Source organism: Phoenix dactylifera, chromosome 4 (assembly GCF_051530095.1).
Source record: "Phoenix dactylifera cultivar Ajwa chromosome 4, Ajwa_hap1_PhDact_Kaust_v1.1, whole genome shotgun sequence".
Classification (NCBI taxonomy): Eukaryota; Viridiplantae; Streptophyta; class Magnoliopsida; order Arecales; family Arecaceae; genus Phoenix; species Phoenix dactylifera.
Genome location: NC_143193.1, coordinates 34867379 through 34883787, shown reverse-complemented (window position 1 = coordinate 34883787; position 16409 = coordinate 34867379). Strand labels below are relative to the sequence as shown.

Here is a 16409-nt window from a genome sequence, read left to right as displayed (position 1 = left end):
TCCGGAGACTGGCGGTGCCATGCCGCATAGCGGAACAGCGCGTTGAATCATACGCCGGAACGGCCCCGGCAGCGCGAATGTCTCGGGCCGTCGAGGTCTGCTGCTTTGTCATAAAAGGGAGTTTCGAAGGGCATGTCATGGGTGCGATCATACCAGCACTAATGCACCGGATCCCATGAGAACTCTGCAGTTAAGCGTGCTTGGGCGAGAGTAGTACTAGGATGGGTGACCCCATGGGAAGTCCTCGTGTTGCACCCCTTTTATTTTTTGCCCGCTTTTTTATTTTTTGATAACATTTATTTTTTATTTTTCGGCTTTTGTCTTTTCCTCTTCGGATAATTTTTTTCCCCCAAAAATAAACTGAGTCCGGAGACTGGCGGTGCCATGCCGCATAGCGGAACAGCGCGTTGAATCCTACGCCAGAACGGCCCCGGCAGCGCGAATGTCTCGGGCCGTCGAGGTCTGCTGCTTTGTCATAAAAGGGAGTTTCGAAGGGCATGTCTTGGGTGCGATCATACCAGCACTAATGCACCGGATCCCATCAGAACTCCACAGTTAAGCGTGCTTGGGCGAGAGTAGCACTAGGATGGGTGACCCCCTGGAAAGTCTTCGTGTTGCACCCTTTTTATTTTTTGCCCGCTTTTTTATTTTTTGATAATATTTATTTTTAATTTTTTGGCTTTTGGCTTTTCCTCTTCGGATAATTTTTTTTCCCCGACAATAAACTGAGTCCGGAGACTGGCGGTGCCATGCCGCATAGCGGGACCAGCGCGTTGAATCGTACGCCAGAACGGCCCCGGCAGCGCGAATGTCTCGGGCCGTCGAGGTCTGCTGCTTTGTCATAAAAGGGAGTTTCGAAGGGCATATCATGGGTGCGATCATACCAGCACTAATGCACCGGATCCCATCAGAACTTCGCAGTTAAGCGTGCTTGGGCGAGAGTAGTACTAGGATGGGTGACCCCCTGGGAAGTCCTCGTGTTGCACCCCTTTTATTTTTTGCCCGCTTTTTTATTTTTTGATAACATTTATTTTTAATTTTTCGGCTTTTGGCTTTTCCTCTTCGGATAATTTTTTTCCTCCGAAAATAAACTGAGTCCGGAGACTCGCGGTGCGATGCCGCATAGCGGAACAGCGCGTTGAATCCTACGCCAGAACGGCCCCGGCAGCGCGAATGTCTCGGGCCGTCGAGGTCTACTGCTTTGTCATAAAAGGGTGATTCGATGGGCATGTCATGGGTGCGATCATACCAGCACTAATGCACCGGATCCCATCAGAACTCCGCAGTTAAGCGTGCTTGGGCGAGAGTAGTACTAGGATGGGTGACCCCCTGGGAAGTCCTCGTGTTGCACCCCTTTTATTTTTTGCCCGCTTTTTTATTTTTTGATAATATTTATTTTTAATTTTTTGGCTTTTGGCTTTTCCTCTTCGGATAATTTTTTCCCCCCGAAAATAAACTGAGTCCGGAGACTGGCGGTGCCATGCCGCATAGCGGAACAGCGCGTTGAATCATACGCCAGAACGGCCCCGGCAGCGCGAATGTCTCGGGCCGTCGAGGTCTGCTGCTTTGTATTAAAAGGGAGTTTCGAAGGGCATGTCTTAGGTGCGATCATACCAGCACTAATGCACCGGATCCCATCAGAACTCCGCAGTTAAGCGTGCTTGGGCGAGAGTAGTACTAGGATGGGTGACCCCCTGGGAAGTCCTCGTGTTGCACCCTTTTTATTTTTTGCCCGCTTTTTTATTTTTTGATAATATTTATTTTTAATTTTTCGGCTTTTGGCTTTTCCTCTTCGGATAATTTTTTTCCTCCGACAATAAACTGAGTCCGGAGACTGGCGGTGCCATGCCGCATAGCGGAACAGCGCGTTGAATCCTACGCCAGAACGGCCCCGGCAGCGCGAATGTCTCGGGCCGTCGCGGTCTGCTGCTTTGTCATAAAAGGGAGTTTCAAAGGGCATGTCATGGCTGCGATCATACCAGCACTAATGCACCGGATCCCATCATAACTCCGCAGTTAAGCGGGCTTGGGCGAGAGAAGTACTAGGATGGGTGACCCCCTAGGAAGTCCTCGTGTTGCACCCTTTTTATTTTTTGCCCGCTTTTTTATTTTTTGATAATATTTATTTTTAATTTTTTGGCTTTTGGCTTTTCCTCTTCGGATAATTTTTTCCCCCCGAAAATAAACTGAGTCCGGAGACTGGCGGTGCCATGCCGCATAGCGGAACAGCGCGTTGAATCATACGCCGGAACGGCCCCGGCAGCGCGAATGTCTCGGGCCGTCGAGGTCTGCTGCTTTGTCATAAAAGGGAGTTTCGAAGGGCATGTCATGGGTGCGATCATACCAGCACTAATGCACCGGATCCCATGAGAACTCTGCAGTTAAGCGTGCTTGGGCGAGAGTAGTACTAGGATGGGTGACCCCATGGGAAGTCCTCGTGTTGCACCCCTTTTATTTTTTGCCCGCTTTTTTATTTTTTGATAACATTTATTTTTTATTTTTCGGCTTTTGTCTTTTCCTCTTCGGATAATTTTTTTCCCCCAAAAATAAACTGAGTCCGGAGACTGGCGGTGCCATGCCGCATAGCGGAACAGCGCGTTGAATCCTACGCCAGAACGGCCCCGGCAGCGCGAATGTCTCGGGCCGTCGAGGTCTGCTGCTTTGTCATAAAAGGGAGTTTCGAAGGGCATGTCTTGGGTGCGATCATACCAGCACTAATGCACCGGATCCCATCAGAACTCCGCAGTTAAGCGTGCTTGGGCGAGAGTAGTACTAGGATGGGTGACCCCCTGGGAAGTCCTCGTGTTGCACCCTTTTTATTTTTTGCCCGCTTTTTTATTTTTTGATAATATTTATTTTTAATTTTTTGGCTTTTGGCTTTTCCTCTTCGGATAATTTTTTTCCCCCGACAATAAACTGAGTCCGGAGACTGGCGGTGCCATGCCGCATAGCGGGACCAGCGCGTTGAATCGTACGCCAGAACGGCCCCGGCAGCGCGAATGTCTCGGGCCGTCGAGGTCTGCTGCTTTGTCATAAAAGGGAGTTTCGAAGGGCATATCATGGGTGCGATCATACCAGCACTAATGCACCGGATCCCATCAGAACTTCGCAGTTAAGCGTGCTTGGGCGAGAGTAGTACTAGGATGGGTGACCCCCTGGGAAGTCCTCGTGTTGCACCCCTTTTATTTTTTGTCCGCTTTTTTATTTTTTGATAACATTTATTTTTAATTTTTCGGCTTTTGGCTTTTCCTCTTCGGATAATTTTTTTCCTCCGAAAATAAACTGAGTCCGGAGACTCGCGGTGCCATGCCGCATAGCGGAACAGCGCGTTGAATCCTACGCCAGAACGGCCCCGGCAGCGCGAATGTCTCGGGCCGTCGAGGTCTACTGCTTTGTCATAAAAGGGTGTTTCGATGGGCATGTCATGGGTGCGATCATACCAGCACTAATGCACCGGATCCCATCAGAACTCCGCAGTTAAGCGTGCTTGGGCGAGAGTAGTACTAGGATGGGTGACCCCCTGGGAAGTCCTCGTGTTGCACCCCTTTTATTTTTTGCCCGCTTTTTTATTTTTTGATAATATTTATTTTTAATTTTTTGGCTTTTGGCTTTTCCTCTTCGGATAATTTTTTCCCCCCGAAAATAAACTGAGTCCGGAGACTGGCGGTGCCATGCCGCATAGCGGAACAGCGCGTTGAATCATACGCCAGAACGGCCCCGGCAGCGCGAATGTCTCGGGCCGTCGAGGTCTGCTGCTTTGTATTAAAAGGGAGTTTCGAAGGGCATGTCTTAGGTGCGATCATACCAGCACTAATGCACCGGATCCCATCAGAACTCCGCAGTTAAGCGTGCTTGGGCGAGAGTAGTACTAGGATGGGTGACCCCCTGGGAAGTCCTCGTGTTGCACCCTTTTTATTTTTTGCCCGCTTTTTTATTTTTTGATAATATTTATTTTTAATTTTTCGGCTTTTGGCTTTTCCTCTTCGGATAATTTTTTTCCTCCGAAAATAAACTGAGTCCGGAGACTCGCGGTGCCATGCCGCATAGCGGAACAGCGCGTTGAATCCTACGCCAGAACGGCCCCGGCAGCGCGAATGTCTCGGGCCGTCGCGGTCTGCTGCTTTGTCATAAAAGGGAGTTTCGAAGGGCATGTCATGGCTGCGATCATACCAGCACTAATGCACCGGATCCCATCATAACTCCGCAGTTAAGCGTGCTTGGGCGAGAGAAGTACTAGGATGGGTGACCCCCTGGGAAGTCCTCGTGTTGCACCCTTTTTATTTTTTGCCCGCTTTTTTATTTTTTGATAATATTTATTTTTAATTTTTTGGCTTTTGGCTTTTCCTCTTCGGATAATTTTTTCCCCCCGAAAATAAACTGAGTCCGGAGACTGGCGGTGCCATGCCGCATAGCGGAACAGCGCGTTGAATCATACGCCAGAACGGCCCCGGCAGCGCGAATGTCTCGGGCCGTCGAGGTCTGCTGCTTTGTCATAAAAGGGAGTTTCGAAGGGCATGTCATGGGTGCGATCATACCAGCACTAATGCACCGGATCCCATGAGAACTCTGCAGTTAAGCGTGCTTGGGCGAGAGTAGTACTTGGATGGGTGACCCCATGGGAAGTCCTCGTGTTGCACCCCTTTTATTTTTTGCCCGCTTTTTTATTTTTTGATAATATTTATTTTTAATTTTTTGGCTTTTGGCTTTTCCTCTTCGGATAATTTTTTCCCCCCGAAAATAAACTGAGTCCGGAGACTGGCGGTGCCATGCCGCATAGCGGAACAGCGCGTTGAATCATACGCCAGAACGGCCCCGGCAGCGCGAATGTCTCGGGCCGTCGAGGTCTGCTGCTTTGTATTAAAAGGGAGTTTCGAAGGGCATGTCTTAGGTGCGATCATACCAGCACTAATGCACCGGATCCCATCAGAACTCCGCAGTTAAGCGTGCTTGGGCGAGAGTAGTACTAGGATGGGTGACCCCCTGGGAAGTCCTCGTGTTGCACCCTTTTTATTTTTTGCCCGCTTTTTTATTTTTTGATAATATTTATTTTTAATTTTTCGGCTTTTGGCTTTTCCTCTTCGGATAATTTTTTTCCTCCGACAATAAACTGAGTCCGGAGACTGGCGGTGCCATGCCGCATAGCGGAACAGCGCGTTGAATCCTACGCTAGAACGGCCCCGGCAGCGCGAATGTCTCGGGCCGTCGCGGTCTGCTGCTTTGTCATAAAAGGGAGTTTCGAAGGGCATGTCATGGCTGCGGTCATACCAGCACTAATGCACCGGATCCCATCATAACTCCGCAGTTAAGCGTGCTTGGGCGAGAGAAGTACTAGGATGGGTGACCCCCTGGGAAGTCCTCGTGTTGCACCCTTTTTATTTTTTGCCCGCTTTTTTATTTTTTGATAATATTTATTTTTAATTTTTTGGCTTTTGGCTTTTCCTCTTCGGATAATTTTTTCCCCCCGAAAATAAACTGAGTCCGGAGACTGGCGGTGCCATGCCGCATAGCGGAACAGCGCGTTGAATCATACGCCAGAACGGCCCCGGCAGCGCGAATGTCTCGGGCCGTCGAGGTCTGCTGCTTTGTCATAAAAGGGAGTTTCGAAGGGCATGTCATGGGTGCGATCATACCAGCACTAATGCACCGGATCCCATGAGAACTCTGCAGTTAAGCGTGCTTGGGCGAGAGTAGTACTTGGATGGGTGACCCCATGGGAAGTCCTCGTGTTGCACCCCTTTTATTTTTTGCCCGCTTTTTTATTTTTTGATAACATTTATTTTATATTTTTCGGCTTTTGTCTTTTCCTCTTCGGATAATTTTTTTCCCCCGAAAATAAACTGAGTCCGGAGACTGGCGGTGCCATGCCGCATAGCGGAACAGCGCGTTGAATCCTACGCCAGAACGGCCCCGGCAGCGCGAATGTCTCGGGCCGTCGAGGTCTGCTGCTTTGTCATAAAAGGGAGTTTCGAAGGGCATGTCTTGGGTGCGATCATACCAGCACTAATGCACCGGATCCCATCAGAACTCCGCAGTTAAGCGTGCTTGGGCGAGAGTAGTACTAGGATGGGTGACCCCCTGGAAAGTCTTCGTGTTGCACCCTTTTTATTTTTTGCCCGCTTTTTTATTTTTTGATAATATTTATTTTTAATTTTTTGGCTTTTGGCTTTTCCTCTTCGGATAATTTTTTTTCCCCGACAATAAACTGAGTCCGGAGACTGGCGGTGCCATGCCGCATAGCGGGACCAGCGCGTTGAATCCTACGCCAGAACGGCCCCGGCAGCGCGAATGTCTCGGGCCGTCGAGGTCTGCTGCTTTGTCATAAAAGGGAGTTTCGAAGGGCATATCATGGGTGCGATCATACCAGCACTAATGCACCGGATCCCATCAGAACTTCGCAGTTAAGCGTGCTTGGGCGAGAGTAGTACTAGGATGGGTGACCCCCTGGGAAGTCCTCGTGTTGCACCCCTTTTATTTTCTGCCCGCTTTTTTATTTTTTGATAACATTTATTTTTAATTTTTCGGCTTTTGGCTTTTCCTCTTCGGATAATTTTTTTCCTCCGAAAATAAACTGAGTCCGGAGACTCGCGGTGCGATGCCGCATAGCGGAACAGCGCGTTGAATCCTACGCCAGAACGGCCCCGGCAGCGCGAATGTCTCGGGCCGTCGAGGTCTACTGCTTTGTCATAAAAGGGTGATTCGATGGGCATGTCATGGGTGCGATCATACCAGCACTAATGCACCGGATCCCATCAGAACTCCGCAGTTAAGCGTGCTTGGGCGAGAGTAGTACTAGGATGGGTGACCCCCTGGGAAGTCCTCGTGTTGCACCCCTTTTATTTTTTGCCCGCTTTTTTATTTTTTGATAATATTTATTTTTAATTTTTTGGCTTTTGGCTTTTCCTCTTCGGATAATTTTTTCCCCCCGAAAATAAACTGAGTCCGGAGACTGGCGGTGCCATGCCGCATAGCGGAACAGCGCGTTGAATCATACGCCAGAACGGCCCCGGCAGCGCGAATGTCTCGGGCCGTCGAGGTCTGCTGCTTTGTATTAAAAGGGAGTTTCGAAGGGCATGTCTTAGGTGCGATCATACCAGCACTAATGCACCGGATCCCATCAGAACTCCGCAGTTAAGCGTGCTTGGGCGAGAGTAGTACTAGGATGGGTGACCCCCTGGGAAGTCCTCGTGTTGCACCCTTTTTATTTTTTGCCCGCTTTTTTATTTTTTGATAATATTTATTTTTAATTTTTCGGCTTTTGGCTTTTCCTCTTCGGATAATTTTTTTCCTCCGACAATAAACTGAGTCCGGAGACTGGCGGTGCCATGCCGCATAGCGGAACAGCGCGTTGAATCCTACGCCAGAACGGCCCCGGCAGCGCGAATGTCTCGGGCCGTCGCGGTCTGCTGCTTTGTCATAAAAGGGAGTTTCGAAGGGCATGTCATGGCTGCGATCATACCAGCACTAATGCACCGGATCCCATCATAACTCCGCAGTTAAGCGTGCTTGGGCGAGAGAAGTACTAGGATGGGTGACCCCCTGGGAAGTCCTCGTGTTGCACCCTTTTTATTTTTTGCCCGCTTTTTTATTTTTTGATAATATTTATTTTTAATTTTTTGGCTTTTGGCTTTTCCTCTTCGGATAATTTTTTCCCCCCGAAAATAAACTGAGTCCGGAGACTGGCGGTGCCATGCCGCATAGCGGAACAGCGCGTTGAATCATACGCCAGAACGGCCCCGGCAGCGCGAATGTCTCGGGCCGTCGAGGTCTGCTGCTTTGTCATAAAAGGGAGTTTCGAAGGGCATGTCATGGGTGCGATCATACCAGCACTAATGCACCGGATCCCATGAGAACTCTGCAGTTAAGCGTGCTTGGGCGAGAGTAGTACTTGGATGGGTGACCCCATGGGAAGTCCTCGTGTTGCACCCCTTTTATTTTTTGCCCGCTTTTTTATTTTTTGATAACATTTATTTTATATTTTTCGGCTTTTGTCTTTTCCTCTTCGGATAATTTTTTTCCCCCGAAAATAAACTGAGTCCGGAGACTGGCGGTGCCATGCCGCATAGCGGAACAGCGCGTTGAATCCTACGCCAGAACGGCCCCGGCAGCGCGAATGTCTCGGGCCGTCGAGGTCTGCTGCTTTGTCATAAAAGGGAGTTTCGAAGGGCATGTCTTGGGTGCGATCATACCAGCACTAATGCACCGGATCCCATCAGAACTCCGCAGTTAAGCGTGCTTGGGCGAGAGTAGTACTAGGATGGGTGACCCCCTGGAAAGTCTTCGTGTTGCACCCTTTTTATTTTTTGCCCGCTTTTTTATTTTTTGATAATATTTATTTTTAATTTTTTGGCTTTTGGCTTTTCCTCTTCGGATAATTTTTTTTCCCCGACAATAAACTGAGTCCGGAGACTGGCGGTGCCATGTCGCATAGCGGGACCAGCGCGTTGAATCCTACGCCAGAACGGCCCCGGCAGCGCGAATGTCTCGGGCCGTCGAGGTCTGCTGCTTTGTCATAAAAGGGAGTTTCGAAGGGCATATCATGGGTGCGATCATACCAGCACTAATGCACCGGATCCCATCAGAACTTCGCAGTTAAGCGTGCTTGGGCGAGAGTAGTACTAGGATGGGTGACCCCCTGGGAAGTCCTCGTGTTGCACCCCTTTTATTTTCTGCCCGCTTTTTTATTTTTTGATAACATTTATTTTTAATTTTTCGGCTTTTGGCTTTTCCTCTTCGGATAATTTTTTTCCTCCGAAAATAAACTGAGTCCGGAGACTCGCGGTGCGATGCCGCATAGCGGAACAGCGCGTTGAATCCTACGCCAGAACGGCCCCGGCAGCGCGAATGTCTCGGGCCGTCGAGGTCTACTGCTTTGTCATAAAAGGGTGATTCGATGGGCATGTCATGGGTGCGATCATACCAGCACTAATGCACCGGATCCCATCAGAACTCCGCAGTTAAGCGTGCTTGGGCGAGAGTAGTACTAGGATGGGTGACCCCCTGGGAAGTCCTCGTGTTGCACCCCTTTTATTTTTTGCCCGCTTTTTTATTTTTTGATAATATTTATTTTTAATTTTTTGGCTTTTGGCTTTTCCTCTTCGGATAATTTTTTCCCCCCGAAAATAAACTGAGTCCGGAGACTGGCGGTGCCATGCCGCATAGCGGAACAGCGCGTTGAATCATACGCCAGAACGGCCCCGGCAGCGCGAATGTCTCGGGCCGTCGAGGTCTGCTGCTTTGTATTAAAAGGGAGTTTCGAAGGGCATGTCTTAGGTGCGATCATACCAGCACTAATGCACCGGATCCCATCAGAACTCCGCAGTTAAGCGTGCTTGGGCGAGAGTAGTACTAGGATGGGTGACCCCCTGGGAAGTCCTCGTGTTGCACCCTTTTTATTTTTTGCCCGCTTTTTTATTTTTTGATAATATTTATTTTTAATTTTTCGGCTTTTGGCTTTTCCTCTTCGGATAATTTTTTTCCTCCGACAATAAACTGAGTCCGGAGACTGGCGGTGCCATGCCGCATAGCGGAACAGCGCGTTGAATCCTACGCCAGAACGGCCCCGGCAGCGCGAATGTCTCGGGCCGTCGCGGTCTGCTGCTTTGTCATAAAAGGGAGTTTCGAAGGGCATGTCATGGCTGCGATCATACCAGCACTAATGCACCGGATCCCATCATAACTCCGCAGTTAAGCGTGCTTGGGCGAGAGAAGTACTAGGATGGGTGACCCCCTGGGAAGTCCTCGTGTTGCACCCTTTTTATTTTTTGCCCGCTTTTTTATTTTTTGATAATATTTATTTTTAATTTTTTGGCTTTTGGCTTTTCCTCTTCGGATAATTTTTTCCCCCCGAAAATAAACTGAGTCCGGAGACTGGCGGTGCCATGCCGCATAGCGGAACAGCGCGTTGAATCATACGCCAGAACGGCCCCGGCAGCGCGAATGTCTCGGGCCGTCGAGGTCTGCTGCTTTGTCATAAAAGGGAGTTTCGAAGGGCATGTCATGGGTGCGATCATACCAGCACTAATGCACCGGATCCCATGAGAACTCTGCAGTTAAGCGTGCTTGGGCGAGAGTAGTACTTGGATGGGTGACCCCATGGGAAGTCCTCGTGTTGCACCCCTTTTATTTTTTGCCCGCTTTTTTATTTTTTGATAACATTTATTTTTTATTTTTCGGCTTTTGTCTTTTCCTCTTCGGATAATTTTTTTCCTCCGAAAATAAACTGAGTCCGGAGACTGGCGGTGCCATGCCGCATAGCGGAACAGCGCGTTGAATCCTACGCCAGAACGGCCCCGGCAGCGCGAATGTCTCGGGCCGTCGAGGTCTGCTGCTTTGTCATAAAAGGGAGTTTCGAAGGGCATGTCTTGGGTGCGATCATACCAGCACTAATGCACCGGATCCCATCAGAACTCCGCAGTTAAGCGTGCTTGGGCGAGAGTAGTACTAGGATGGGTGACCCCCTGGAAAGTCTTCGTGTTGCACCCTTTTTATTTTTTGCCCGCTTTTTTATTTTTTGATAATATTTATTTTTAATTTTTTGGCTTTTGGCTTTTCCTCTTCGGATAATTTTTTTTCCCCGACAATAAACTGAGTCCGGAGACTGGCGGTGCCATGCCGCATAGCGGGACCAGCGCGTTGAATCCTACGCCAGAACGGCCCCGGCAGCGCGAATGTCTCGGGCCGTCGAGGTCTGCTGCTTTGTCATAAAAGGGAGTTTCGAAGGGCATATCATGGGTGCGATCATACCAGCACTAATGCACCGGATCCCATCAGAACTTCGCAGTTAAGCGTGCTTGGGCGAGAGTAGTACTAGGATGGGTGACCCCCTGGGAAGTCCTCGTGTTGCACCCCTTTTATTTTTTGCCCGCTTTTTTATTTTTTGATAACATTTATTTTTAATTTTTCGGCTTTTGGCTTTTCCTCTTCGGATAATTTTTTTCCTCCGAAAATAAACTGAGTCCGGAGACTCGCGGTGCGATGCCGCATAGCGGAACAGCGCGTTGAATCCTACGCCAGAACGGCCCCGGCAGCGCGAATGTCTCGGGCCGTCGAGGTCTACTGCTTTGTCATAAAAGGGTGATTCGATGGGCATGTCATGGGTGCGATCATACCAGCACTAATGCACCGGATCCCATCAGAACTCCGCAGTTAAGCGTGCTTGGGCGAGAGTAGTACAAGGATGGGTGACCCCCTGGGAAGTCCTCGCCCTTTTTATTTTTTGCCCGCTTTTTTATTTTTTGATAATATTTATTTTTAATTTTTCGGCTTTTGGCTTTTCCTCTTCGGATAATTTTTTTCCTCCGACAATAAACTGAGTCCGGAGACTGGCGGTGCCATGCCGCATAGCGGAACAGCGCGTTGAATCCTACGCCAGAACGGCCCCGGCAGCGCGAATGTCTCGGGCCGTCGCGGTCTGCTGCTTTGTCATAAAAGGGAGTTTCGAAGGGCATGTCATGGCTGCGATCATGCCAGCACTAATGCACCGGATCCCATCATAACTCCGCAGTTAAGCGTGCTTGGGCGAGAGAAGTACTAGGATGGGTGACCCCCTGGGAAGTCCTCGTGTTGCACCCTTTTTATTTTTTGCCCGCTTTTTTATTTTTTGATAATATTTATTTTTAATTTTTTGGCTTTTGGCTTTTCCTCTTCGGATAATTTTTTCCCCCGAAAATAAACTGAGTCCGGAGACTGGCGGTGCCATGCCGCATAGCGGAACAGCGCGTTGAATCATACGCCAGAACGGCCCCGGCAGCGCGAATGTCTCGGGCCGTCGAGGTCTGCTGCTTTGTCATAAAAGGGAGTTTCGAAGGGCATGTCATGGGTGCGATCATACCAGCACTAATGCACCGGATCCCATGAGAACTCTGCAGTTAAGCGTGCTTGGGCGAGAGTAGTACTAGGATGGGTGACCCCATGGGAAGTCCTCGTGTTGCACCCCTTTTATTTTTTGCCCGCTTTTTTATTTTTTGATAACATTTATTTTTTATTTTTCGGCTTTTGTCTTTTCCTCTTCGGATAATTTTTTTCCCCCGAAAATAAACTGAGTCCGGAGACTGGCGGTGCCATGCCGCATAGCGGAACAGCGCGTTGAATCCTACGCCAGAACGGCCCCGGCAGCGCGAATGTCTCGGGCCGTCGAGGTCTGCTGCTTTGTCATAAAAGGGAGTTTCGAAGGGCATGTCTTGGGTGCGATCATACCAGCACTAATGCACCGGATCCCATCAGAACTCCGCAGTTAAGCGTGCTTGGGCGAGAGTAGTACTAGGATGGGTGACCCCCTGGGAAGTCCTCGTGTTGCACCCTTTTTATTTTTTGCCCGCTTTTTTATTTTTTGATAATATTTATTTTTAATTTTTTGGCTTTTGGCTTTTCCTCTTCGGATAATTTTTTTCCCCCGACAATAAACTGAGTCCGGAGACTGGCGGTGCCATGCCGCATAGCGGGACCAGCGCGTTGAATCGTACGCCAGAACGGCCCCGGCAGCGCGAATGTCTCGGGCCGTCGAGGTCTGCTGCTTTGTCATAAAAGGGAGTTTCGAAGGGCATATCATGGGTGCGATCATACCAACACTAATGCACCGGATCCCATCAGAACTTCGCGGTTAAGCGTGCTTGGGCGAGAGTAGTACTAGGATGGGTGACCCCCTGGGAAGTCCTCGTGTTGCACCCCTTTTATTTTTTGCCCGCTTTTTTATTTTTTGATAACATTTATTTTTAATTTTTCGGCTTTTGGCTTTTCCTCTTCGGATAATTTTTTTCCTCCGAAAATAAACTGAGTCCGGAGACTCGCGGTGCCATGCCGCATAGCGGAACAGCGCGTTGAATCCTACGCCAGAACGGCCCCGGCAGCGCGAATGTCTCGGGCCGTCGCGGTCTGCTGCTTTGTCATAAAAGGGAGTTTCGAAGGGCATGTCATGGCTGCGATCATACCAGCACTAATGCACCGGATCCCATCATAACTCCGCAGTTAAGCGTGCTTGGGCGAGAGAAGTACTAGGATGGGTGACCCCCTGGGAAGTCCTCGTGTTGCACCCTTTTTATTTTTTGCCCGCTTTTTTATTTTTTGATAATATTTATTTTTAATTTTTTGGCTTTTGGCTTTTCCTCTTCGGATAATTTTTTCCCCCCGAAAATAAACTGAGTCCGGAGACTGGCGGTGCCATGCCGCATAGCGGAACAGCGCGTTGAATCATACGCCAGAACGGCCCCGGCAGCGCGAATGTCTCGGGCCGTCGAGGTCTGCTGCTTTGTCATAAAAGGGAGTTTCGAAGGGCATGTCATGGGTGCGATCATACCAGCACTAATGCACCGGATCCCATGAGAACTCTGCAGTTAAGCGTGCTTGGGCGAGAGTAGTACTTGGATGGGTGACCCCATGGGAAGTCCTCGTGTTGCACCCCTTTTATTTTTTGCCCGCTTTTTTATTTTTTGATAACATTTATTTTATATTTTTCGGCTTTTGTCTTTTCCTCTTCGGATAATTTTTTTCCCCCGAAAATAAACTGAGTCCGGAGACTGGCGGTGCCATGCCGCATAGCGGAACAGCGCGTTGAATCCTACGCCAGAACGGCCCCGGCAGCGCGAATGTCTCGGGCCGTCGAGGTCTGCTGCTTTGTCATAAAAGGGAGTTTCGAAGGGCATGTCTTGGGTGCGATCATACCAGCACTAATGCACCGGATCCCATCAGAACTCCGCAGTTAAGCGTGCTTGGGCGAGAGTAGTACTAGGATGGGTGACCCCCTGGAAAGTCTTCGTGTTGCACCCTTTTTATTTTTTGCCCGCTTTTTTATTTTTTGATAATATTTATTTTTAATTTTTTGGCTTTTGGCTTTTCCTCTTCGGATAATTTTTTTTCCCCGACAATAAACTGAGTCCGGAGACTGGCGGTGCCATGCCGCATAGCGGGACCAGCGCGTTGAATCCTACGCCAGAACGGCCCCGGCAGCGCGAATGTCTCGGGCCGTCGAGGTCTGCTGCTTTGTCATAAAAGGGAGTTTCGAAGGGCATATCATGGGTGCGATCATACCAGCACTAATGCACCGGATCCCATCAGAACTTCGCAGTTAAGCGTGCTTGGGCGAGAGTAGTACTAGGATGGGTGACCCCCTGGGAAGTCCTCGTGTTGCACCCCTTTTATTTTTTGCCCGCTTTTTTATTTTTTGATAACATTTATTTTTAATTTTTCGGCTTTTGGCTTTTCCTCTTCGGATAATTTTTTTCCTCCGAAAATAAACTGAGTCCGGAGACTCGCGGTGCGATGCCGCATAGCGGAACAGCGCGTTGAATCCTACGCCAGAACGGCCCCGGCAGCGCGAATGTCTCGGGCCGTCGAGGTCTACTGCTTTGTCATAAAAGGGTGATTCGATGGGCATGTCATGGGTGCGATCATACCAGCACTAATGCACCGGATCCCATCAGAACTCCGCAGTTAAGCGTGCTTGGGCGAGAGTAGTACTAGGATGGGTGACCCCCTGGGAAGTCCTCGTGTTGCACCCCTTTTATTTTTTGCCCGCTTTTTTATTTTTTGATAATATTTATTTTTAATTTTTTGGCTTTTGGCTTTTCCTCTTCGGATAATTTTTTCCCTCCGAAAATAAACTGAGTCCGGAGACTGGCGGTGCCATGCCGCATAGCGGAACAGCGCGTTGAATCATACGCCAGAACGGCCCCGGCAGCGCGAATGTCTCGGGCCGTCGAGGTCTGCTGCTTTGTATTAAAAGGGAGTTTCGAAGGGCATGTCTTAGGTGCGATCATACCAGCACTAATGCACCGGATCCCATCAGAACTCCGCAGTTAAGCGTGCTTGGGCGAGAGTAGTACTAGGATGGGTGACCCCCTGGGAAGTCCTCATGTTGCACCCTTTTTATTTTTTGCCCGCTTTTTTATTTTTTGATAATATTTATTTTTAATTTTTCGGCTTTTGGCTTTTCCTCTTCGGATAATTTTTTTCCTCCGACAATAAACTGAGTCCGGAGACTGGCGGTGCCATGCCGCATAGCGGAACAGCGCGTTGAATCCTACGCCAGAACGGCCCCGGCAGCGCGAATGTCTCGGGCCGTCGCGGTCTGCTGCTTTGTCATAAAAGGGAGTTTCGAAGGGCATGTCATGGCTGCGATCATACCAGCACTAATGCACCGGATCCCATCATAACTCCGCAGTTAAGCGTGCTTGGGCGAGAGAAGTACTAGGATGGGTGACCCCCTGGGAAGTCCTCGTGTTGCACCCTTTTTATTTTTTGCCCGCTTTTTTATTTTTTGATAATATTTATTTTTAATTTTTTGGCTTTTGGCTTTTCCTCTTCGGATAATTTTTTCCCCCCGAAAATAAACTGAGTCCGGAGACTGGCGGTGCCATGCCGCATAGCGGAACAGCGCGTTGAATCATACGCCAGAACGGCCCCGGCAGCGCGAATGTCTCGGGCCGTCGAGGTCTGCTGCTTTGTCATAAAAGGGAGTTTCGAAGGGCATGTCATGGGTGCGATCATACCAGCACTAATGCACCGGATCCCATGAGAACTCTGCAGTTAAGCGTGCTTGGGCGAGAGTAGTACTTGGATGGGTGACCCCATGGGAAGTCCTCGTGTTGCACCCCTTTTATTTTTTGCCCGCTTTTTTATTTTTTGATAACATTTATTTTTTATTTTTCGGCTTTTGTCTTTTCCTCTTCGGATAATTTTTTTCCTCCGAAAATAAACTGAGTCCGGAGACTGGCGGTGCCATGCCGCATAGCGGAACAGCGCGTTGAATCCTACGCCAGAACGGCCCCGGCAGCGCGAATGTCTCGGGCCGTCGAGGTCTGCTGCTTTGTCATAAAAGGGAGTTTCGAAGGGCATGTCTTGGGTGCGATCATACCAGCACTAATGCACCGGATCCCATCAGAACTCCGCAGTTAAGCGTGCTTGGGCGAGAGTAGTACTAGGATGGGTGACCCCCTGGAAAGTCTTCGTGTTGCACCCTTTTTATTTTTTGCCCGCTTTTTTATTTTTTGATAATATTTATTTTTAATTTTTTGGCTTTTGGCTTTTCCTCTTCGGATAATTTTTTTTCCCCGACAATAAACTGAGTCCGGAGACTGGCGGTGCCATGCCGCATAGCGGGACCAGCGCGTTGAATCCTACGCCAGAACGGCCCCGGCAGCGCGAATGTCTCGGGCCGTCGAGGTCTGCTGCTTTGTCATAAAAGGGAGTTTCGAAGGGCATATCATGGGTGCGATCATACCAGCACTAATGCACCGGATCCCATCAGAACTTCGCAGTTAAGCGTGCTTGGGCGAGAGTAGTACTAGGATGGGTGACCCCCTGGGAAGTCCTCGTGTTGCACCACTTTTATTTTTTGCCCGCTTTTTTATTTTTTGATAACATTTATTTTTAATTTTTCGGCTTTTGGCTTTTCCTCTTCGGATAATTTTTTTCCT

General features: G+C 49.3%; 40 non-coding genes and 5 pseudogenes across 40 annotated transcripts; all 45 read left to right on the top strand.

Moving 5' to 3' along the window:
• Positions 1 to 139: 139 nt before the first annotated feature.
• On the top strand, positions 140 to 258 carry LOC148709141 (5S ribosomal RNA). The gene has a single exon (XR_015978863.2). It is a non-coding gene; the product is annotated as a 5S ribosomal RNA (ribosomal RNA).
• A 246-nt stretch (positions 259 to 504) lies between these two features.
• On the top strand, positions 505 to 623 carry LOC148709140 (5S ribosomal RNA; annotated as a pseudogene).
• Positions 624 to 870: 247 nt separating this feature from the next.
• LOC148709139 (5S ribosomal RNA) lies at positions 871 to 989 on the top strand. The gene has a single exon (XR_015984625.2). It is a non-coding gene; the product is annotated as a 5S ribosomal RNA (ribosomal RNA).
• Positions 990 to 1235: 246 nt separating this feature from the next.
• Positions 1236 to 1354, top strand: LOC148709138 (5S ribosomal RNA). The gene has a single exon (XR_015983521.2). It is a non-coding gene; the product is annotated as a 5S ribosomal RNA (ribosomal RNA).
• A 246-nt stretch (positions 1355 to 1600) lies between these two features.
• On the top strand, positions 1601 to 1719 carry LOC148709137 (5S ribosomal RNA). Its single transcript, XR_015985184.2, has one exon. It is a non-coding gene; the product is annotated as a 5S ribosomal RNA (ribosomal RNA).
• A 246-nt stretch (positions 1720 to 1965) lies between these two features.
• Positions 1966 to 2084, top strand: LOC148709136 (5S ribosomal RNA; annotated as a pseudogene).
• Positions 2085 to 2330: 246 nt separating this feature from the next.
• LOC148709135 (5S ribosomal RNA) lies at positions 2331 to 2449 on the top strand. Its single transcript, XR_015982251.2, has one exon. It is a non-coding gene; the product is annotated as a 5S ribosomal RNA (ribosomal RNA).
• A 246-nt stretch (positions 2450 to 2695) lies between these two features.
• On the top strand, positions 2696 to 2814 carry LOC148709134 (5S ribosomal RNA). Its single transcript, XR_015978746.2, has one exon. It is a non-coding gene; the product is annotated as a 5S ribosomal RNA (ribosomal RNA).
• Positions 2815 to 3061: 247 nt separating this feature from the next.
• LOC148709133 (5S ribosomal RNA) lies at positions 3062 to 3180 on the top strand. The gene has a single exon (XR_015984624.2). It is a non-coding gene; the product is annotated as a 5S ribosomal RNA (ribosomal RNA).
• A 246-nt stretch (positions 3181 to 3426) lies between these two features.
• Positions 3427 to 3545, top strand: LOC148709132 (5S ribosomal RNA). Its single transcript, XR_015983519.2, has one exon. It is a non-coding gene; the product is annotated as a 5S ribosomal RNA (ribosomal RNA).
• A 246-nt stretch (positions 3546 to 3791) lies between these two features.
• LOC148709131 (5S ribosomal RNA) lies at positions 3792 to 3910 on the top strand. Its single transcript, XR_015982250.2, has one exon. It is a non-coding gene; the product is annotated as a 5S ribosomal RNA (ribosomal RNA).
• Positions 3911 to 4156: 246 nt separating this feature from the next.
• Positions 4157 to 4275, top strand: LOC148709130 (5S ribosomal RNA). The gene has a single exon (XR_015983518.2). It is a non-coding gene; the product is annotated as a 5S ribosomal RNA (ribosomal RNA).
• A 246-nt stretch (positions 4276 to 4521) lies between these two features.
• Positions 4522 to 4640, top strand: LOC148709129 (5S ribosomal RNA). Its single transcript, XR_015982248.2, has one exon. It is a non-coding gene; the product is annotated as a 5S ribosomal RNA (ribosomal RNA).
• Positions 4641 to 4886: 246 nt separating this feature from the next.
• On the top strand, positions 4887 to 5005 carry LOC148709128 (5S ribosomal RNA). Its single transcript, XR_015978745.2, has one exon. It is a non-coding gene; the product is annotated as a 5S ribosomal RNA (ribosomal RNA).
• Positions 5006 to 5251: 246 nt separating this feature from the next.
• LOC148709127 (5S ribosomal RNA) lies at positions 5252 to 5370 on the top strand (annotated as a pseudogene).
• Positions 5371 to 5616: 246 nt separating this feature from the next.
• On the top strand, positions 5617 to 5735 carry LOC148709126 (5S ribosomal RNA). The gene has a single exon (XR_015980532.2). It is a non-coding gene; the product is annotated as a 5S ribosomal RNA (ribosomal RNA).
• A 246-nt stretch (positions 5736 to 5981) lies between these two features.
• On the top strand, positions 5982 to 6100 carry LOC148709125 (5S ribosomal RNA). The gene has a single exon (XR_015982247.2). It is a non-coding gene; the product is annotated as a 5S ribosomal RNA (ribosomal RNA).
• A 247-nt stretch (positions 6101 to 6347) lies between these two features.
• On the top strand, positions 6348 to 6466 carry LOC148709124 (5S ribosomal RNA). The gene has a single exon (XR_015982246.2). It is a non-coding gene; the product is annotated as a 5S ribosomal RNA (ribosomal RNA).
• A 246-nt stretch (positions 6467 to 6712) lies between these two features.
• LOC148709123 (5S ribosomal RNA) lies at positions 6713 to 6831 on the top strand. The gene has a single exon (XR_015984622.2). It is a non-coding gene; the product is annotated as a 5S ribosomal RNA (ribosomal RNA).
• Positions 6832 to 7077: 246 nt separating this feature from the next.
• Positions 7078 to 7196, top strand: LOC148709122 (5S ribosomal RNA). The gene has a single exon (XR_015985489.2). It is a non-coding gene; the product is annotated as a 5S ribosomal RNA (ribosomal RNA).
• Positions 7197 to 7442: 246 nt separating this feature from the next.
• On the top strand, positions 7443 to 7561 carry LOC148709121 (5S ribosomal RNA). Its single transcript, XR_015982244.2, has one exon. It is a non-coding gene; the product is annotated as a 5S ribosomal RNA (ribosomal RNA).
• A 246-nt stretch (positions 7562 to 7807) lies between these two features.
• Positions 7808 to 7926, top strand: LOC148709120 (5S ribosomal RNA). Its single transcript, XR_015985312.2, has one exon. It is a non-coding gene; the product is annotated as a 5S ribosomal RNA (ribosomal RNA).
• Positions 7927 to 8172: 246 nt separating this feature from the next.
• On the top strand, positions 8173 to 8291 carry LOC148709119 (5S ribosomal RNA). Its single transcript, XR_015979501.2, has one exon. It is a non-coding gene; the product is annotated as a 5S ribosomal RNA (ribosomal RNA).
• Positions 8292 to 8538: 247 nt separating this feature from the next.
• Positions 8539 to 8657, top strand: LOC148709118 (5S ribosomal RNA). Its single transcript, XR_016402255.1, has one exon. It is a non-coding gene; the product is annotated as a 5S ribosomal RNA (ribosomal RNA).
• Positions 8658 to 8903: 246 nt separating this feature from the next.
• LOC148709117 (5S ribosomal RNA) lies at positions 8904 to 9022 on the top strand. The gene has a single exon (XR_015985936.2). It is a non-coding gene; the product is annotated as a 5S ribosomal RNA (ribosomal RNA).
• A 246-nt stretch (positions 9023 to 9268) lies between these two features.
• On the top strand, positions 9269 to 9387 carry LOC148709116 (5S ribosomal RNA). The gene has a single exon (XR_015978461.2). It is a non-coding gene; the product is annotated as a 5S ribosomal RNA (ribosomal RNA).
• A 246-nt stretch (positions 9388 to 9633) lies between these two features.
• On the top strand, positions 9634 to 9752 carry LOC148709115 (5S ribosomal RNA). Its single transcript, XR_015982243.2, has one exon. It is a non-coding gene; the product is annotated as a 5S ribosomal RNA (ribosomal RNA).
• A 246-nt stretch (positions 9753 to 9998) lies between these two features.
• LOC148709114 (5S ribosomal RNA) lies at positions 9999 to 10117 on the top strand. The gene has a single exon (XR_015979500.2). It is a non-coding gene; the product is annotated as a 5S ribosomal RNA (ribosomal RNA).
• A 246-nt stretch (positions 10118 to 10363) lies between these two features.
• LOC148709113 (5S ribosomal RNA) lies at positions 10364 to 10482 on the top strand. The gene has a single exon (XR_015981576.2). It is a non-coding gene; the product is annotated as a 5S ribosomal RNA (ribosomal RNA).
• A 247-nt stretch (positions 10483 to 10729) lies between these two features.
• On the top strand, positions 10730 to 10848 carry LOC148709112 (5S ribosomal RNA). The gene has a single exon (XR_015985305.2). It is a non-coding gene; the product is annotated as a 5S ribosomal RNA (ribosomal RNA).
• Positions 10849 to 11094: 246 nt separating this feature from the next.
• On the top strand, positions 11095 to 11214 carry LOC148709111 (5S ribosomal RNA; annotated as a pseudogene).
• Positions 11215 to 11452: 238 nt separating this feature from the next.
• Positions 11453 to 11571, top strand: LOC148709110 (5S ribosomal RNA; annotated as a pseudogene).
• A 245-nt stretch (positions 11572 to 11816) lies between these two features.
• LOC148709109 (5S ribosomal RNA) lies at positions 11817 to 11935 on the top strand. The gene has a single exon (XR_015982241.2). It is a non-coding gene; the product is annotated as a 5S ribosomal RNA (ribosomal RNA).
• Positions 11936 to 12181: 246 nt separating this feature from the next.
• Positions 12182 to 12300, top strand: LOC148709108 (5S ribosomal RNA). The gene has a single exon (XR_015983515.1). It is a non-coding gene; the product is annotated as a 5S ribosomal RNA (ribosomal RNA).
• Positions 12301 to 12547: 247 nt separating this feature from the next.
• LOC148709107 (5S ribosomal RNA) lies at positions 12548 to 12666 on the top strand. The gene has a single exon (XR_015981788.2). It is a non-coding gene; the product is annotated as a 5S ribosomal RNA (ribosomal RNA).
• Positions 12667 to 12912: 246 nt separating this feature from the next.
• LOC148709106 (5S ribosomal RNA) lies at positions 12913 to 13031 on the top strand. Its single transcript, XR_015982240.2, has one exon. It is a non-coding gene; the product is annotated as a 5S ribosomal RNA (ribosomal RNA).
• A 246-nt stretch (positions 13032 to 13277) lies between these two features.
• On the top strand, positions 13278 to 13396 carry LOC148709105 (5S ribosomal RNA). Its single transcript, XR_015978812.2, has one exon. It is a non-coding gene; the product is annotated as a 5S ribosomal RNA (ribosomal RNA).
• Positions 13397 to 13642: 246 nt separating this feature from the next.
• On the top strand, positions 13643 to 13761 carry LOC148709104 (5S ribosomal RNA). Its single transcript, XR_015983514.2, has one exon. It is a non-coding gene; the product is annotated as a 5S ribosomal RNA (ribosomal RNA).
• Positions 13762 to 14008: 247 nt separating this feature from the next.
• On the top strand, positions 14009 to 14127 carry LOC148709103 (5S ribosomal RNA). Its single transcript, XR_015982239.2, has one exon. It is a non-coding gene; the product is annotated as a 5S ribosomal RNA (ribosomal RNA).
• Positions 14128 to 14373: 246 nt separating this feature from the next.
• LOC148709102 (5S ribosomal RNA) lies at positions 14374 to 14492 on the top strand. The gene has a single exon (XR_015979499.2). It is a non-coding gene; the product is annotated as a 5S ribosomal RNA (ribosomal RNA).
• A 246-nt stretch (positions 14493 to 14738) lies between these two features.
• LOC148709101 (5S ribosomal RNA) lies at positions 14739 to 14857 on the top strand. Its single transcript, XR_015981575.2, has one exon. It is a non-coding gene; the product is annotated as a 5S ribosomal RNA (ribosomal RNA).
• Positions 14858 to 15103: 246 nt separating this feature from the next.
• Positions 15104 to 15222, top strand: LOC148709100 (5S ribosomal RNA). Its single transcript, XR_015985304.2, has one exon. It is a non-coding gene; the product is annotated as a 5S ribosomal RNA (ribosomal RNA).
• Positions 15223 to 15468: 246 nt separating this feature from the next.
• On the top strand, positions 15469 to 15587 carry LOC148709099 (5S ribosomal RNA). Its single transcript, XR_015983513.2, has one exon. It is a non-coding gene; the product is annotated as a 5S ribosomal RNA (ribosomal RNA).
• A 246-nt stretch (positions 15588 to 15833) lies between these two features.
• LOC148709098 (5S ribosomal RNA) lies at positions 15834 to 15952 on the top strand. Its single transcript, XR_015982237.2, has one exon. It is a non-coding gene; the product is annotated as a 5S ribosomal RNA (ribosomal RNA).
• Positions 15953 to 16199: 247 nt separating this feature from the next.
• LOC148709097 (5S ribosomal RNA) lies at positions 16200 to 16318 on the top strand. The gene has a single exon (XR_015982234.2). It is a non-coding gene; the product is annotated as a 5S ribosomal RNA (ribosomal RNA).
• Positions 16319 to 16409: the final 91 nt, after the last annotated feature.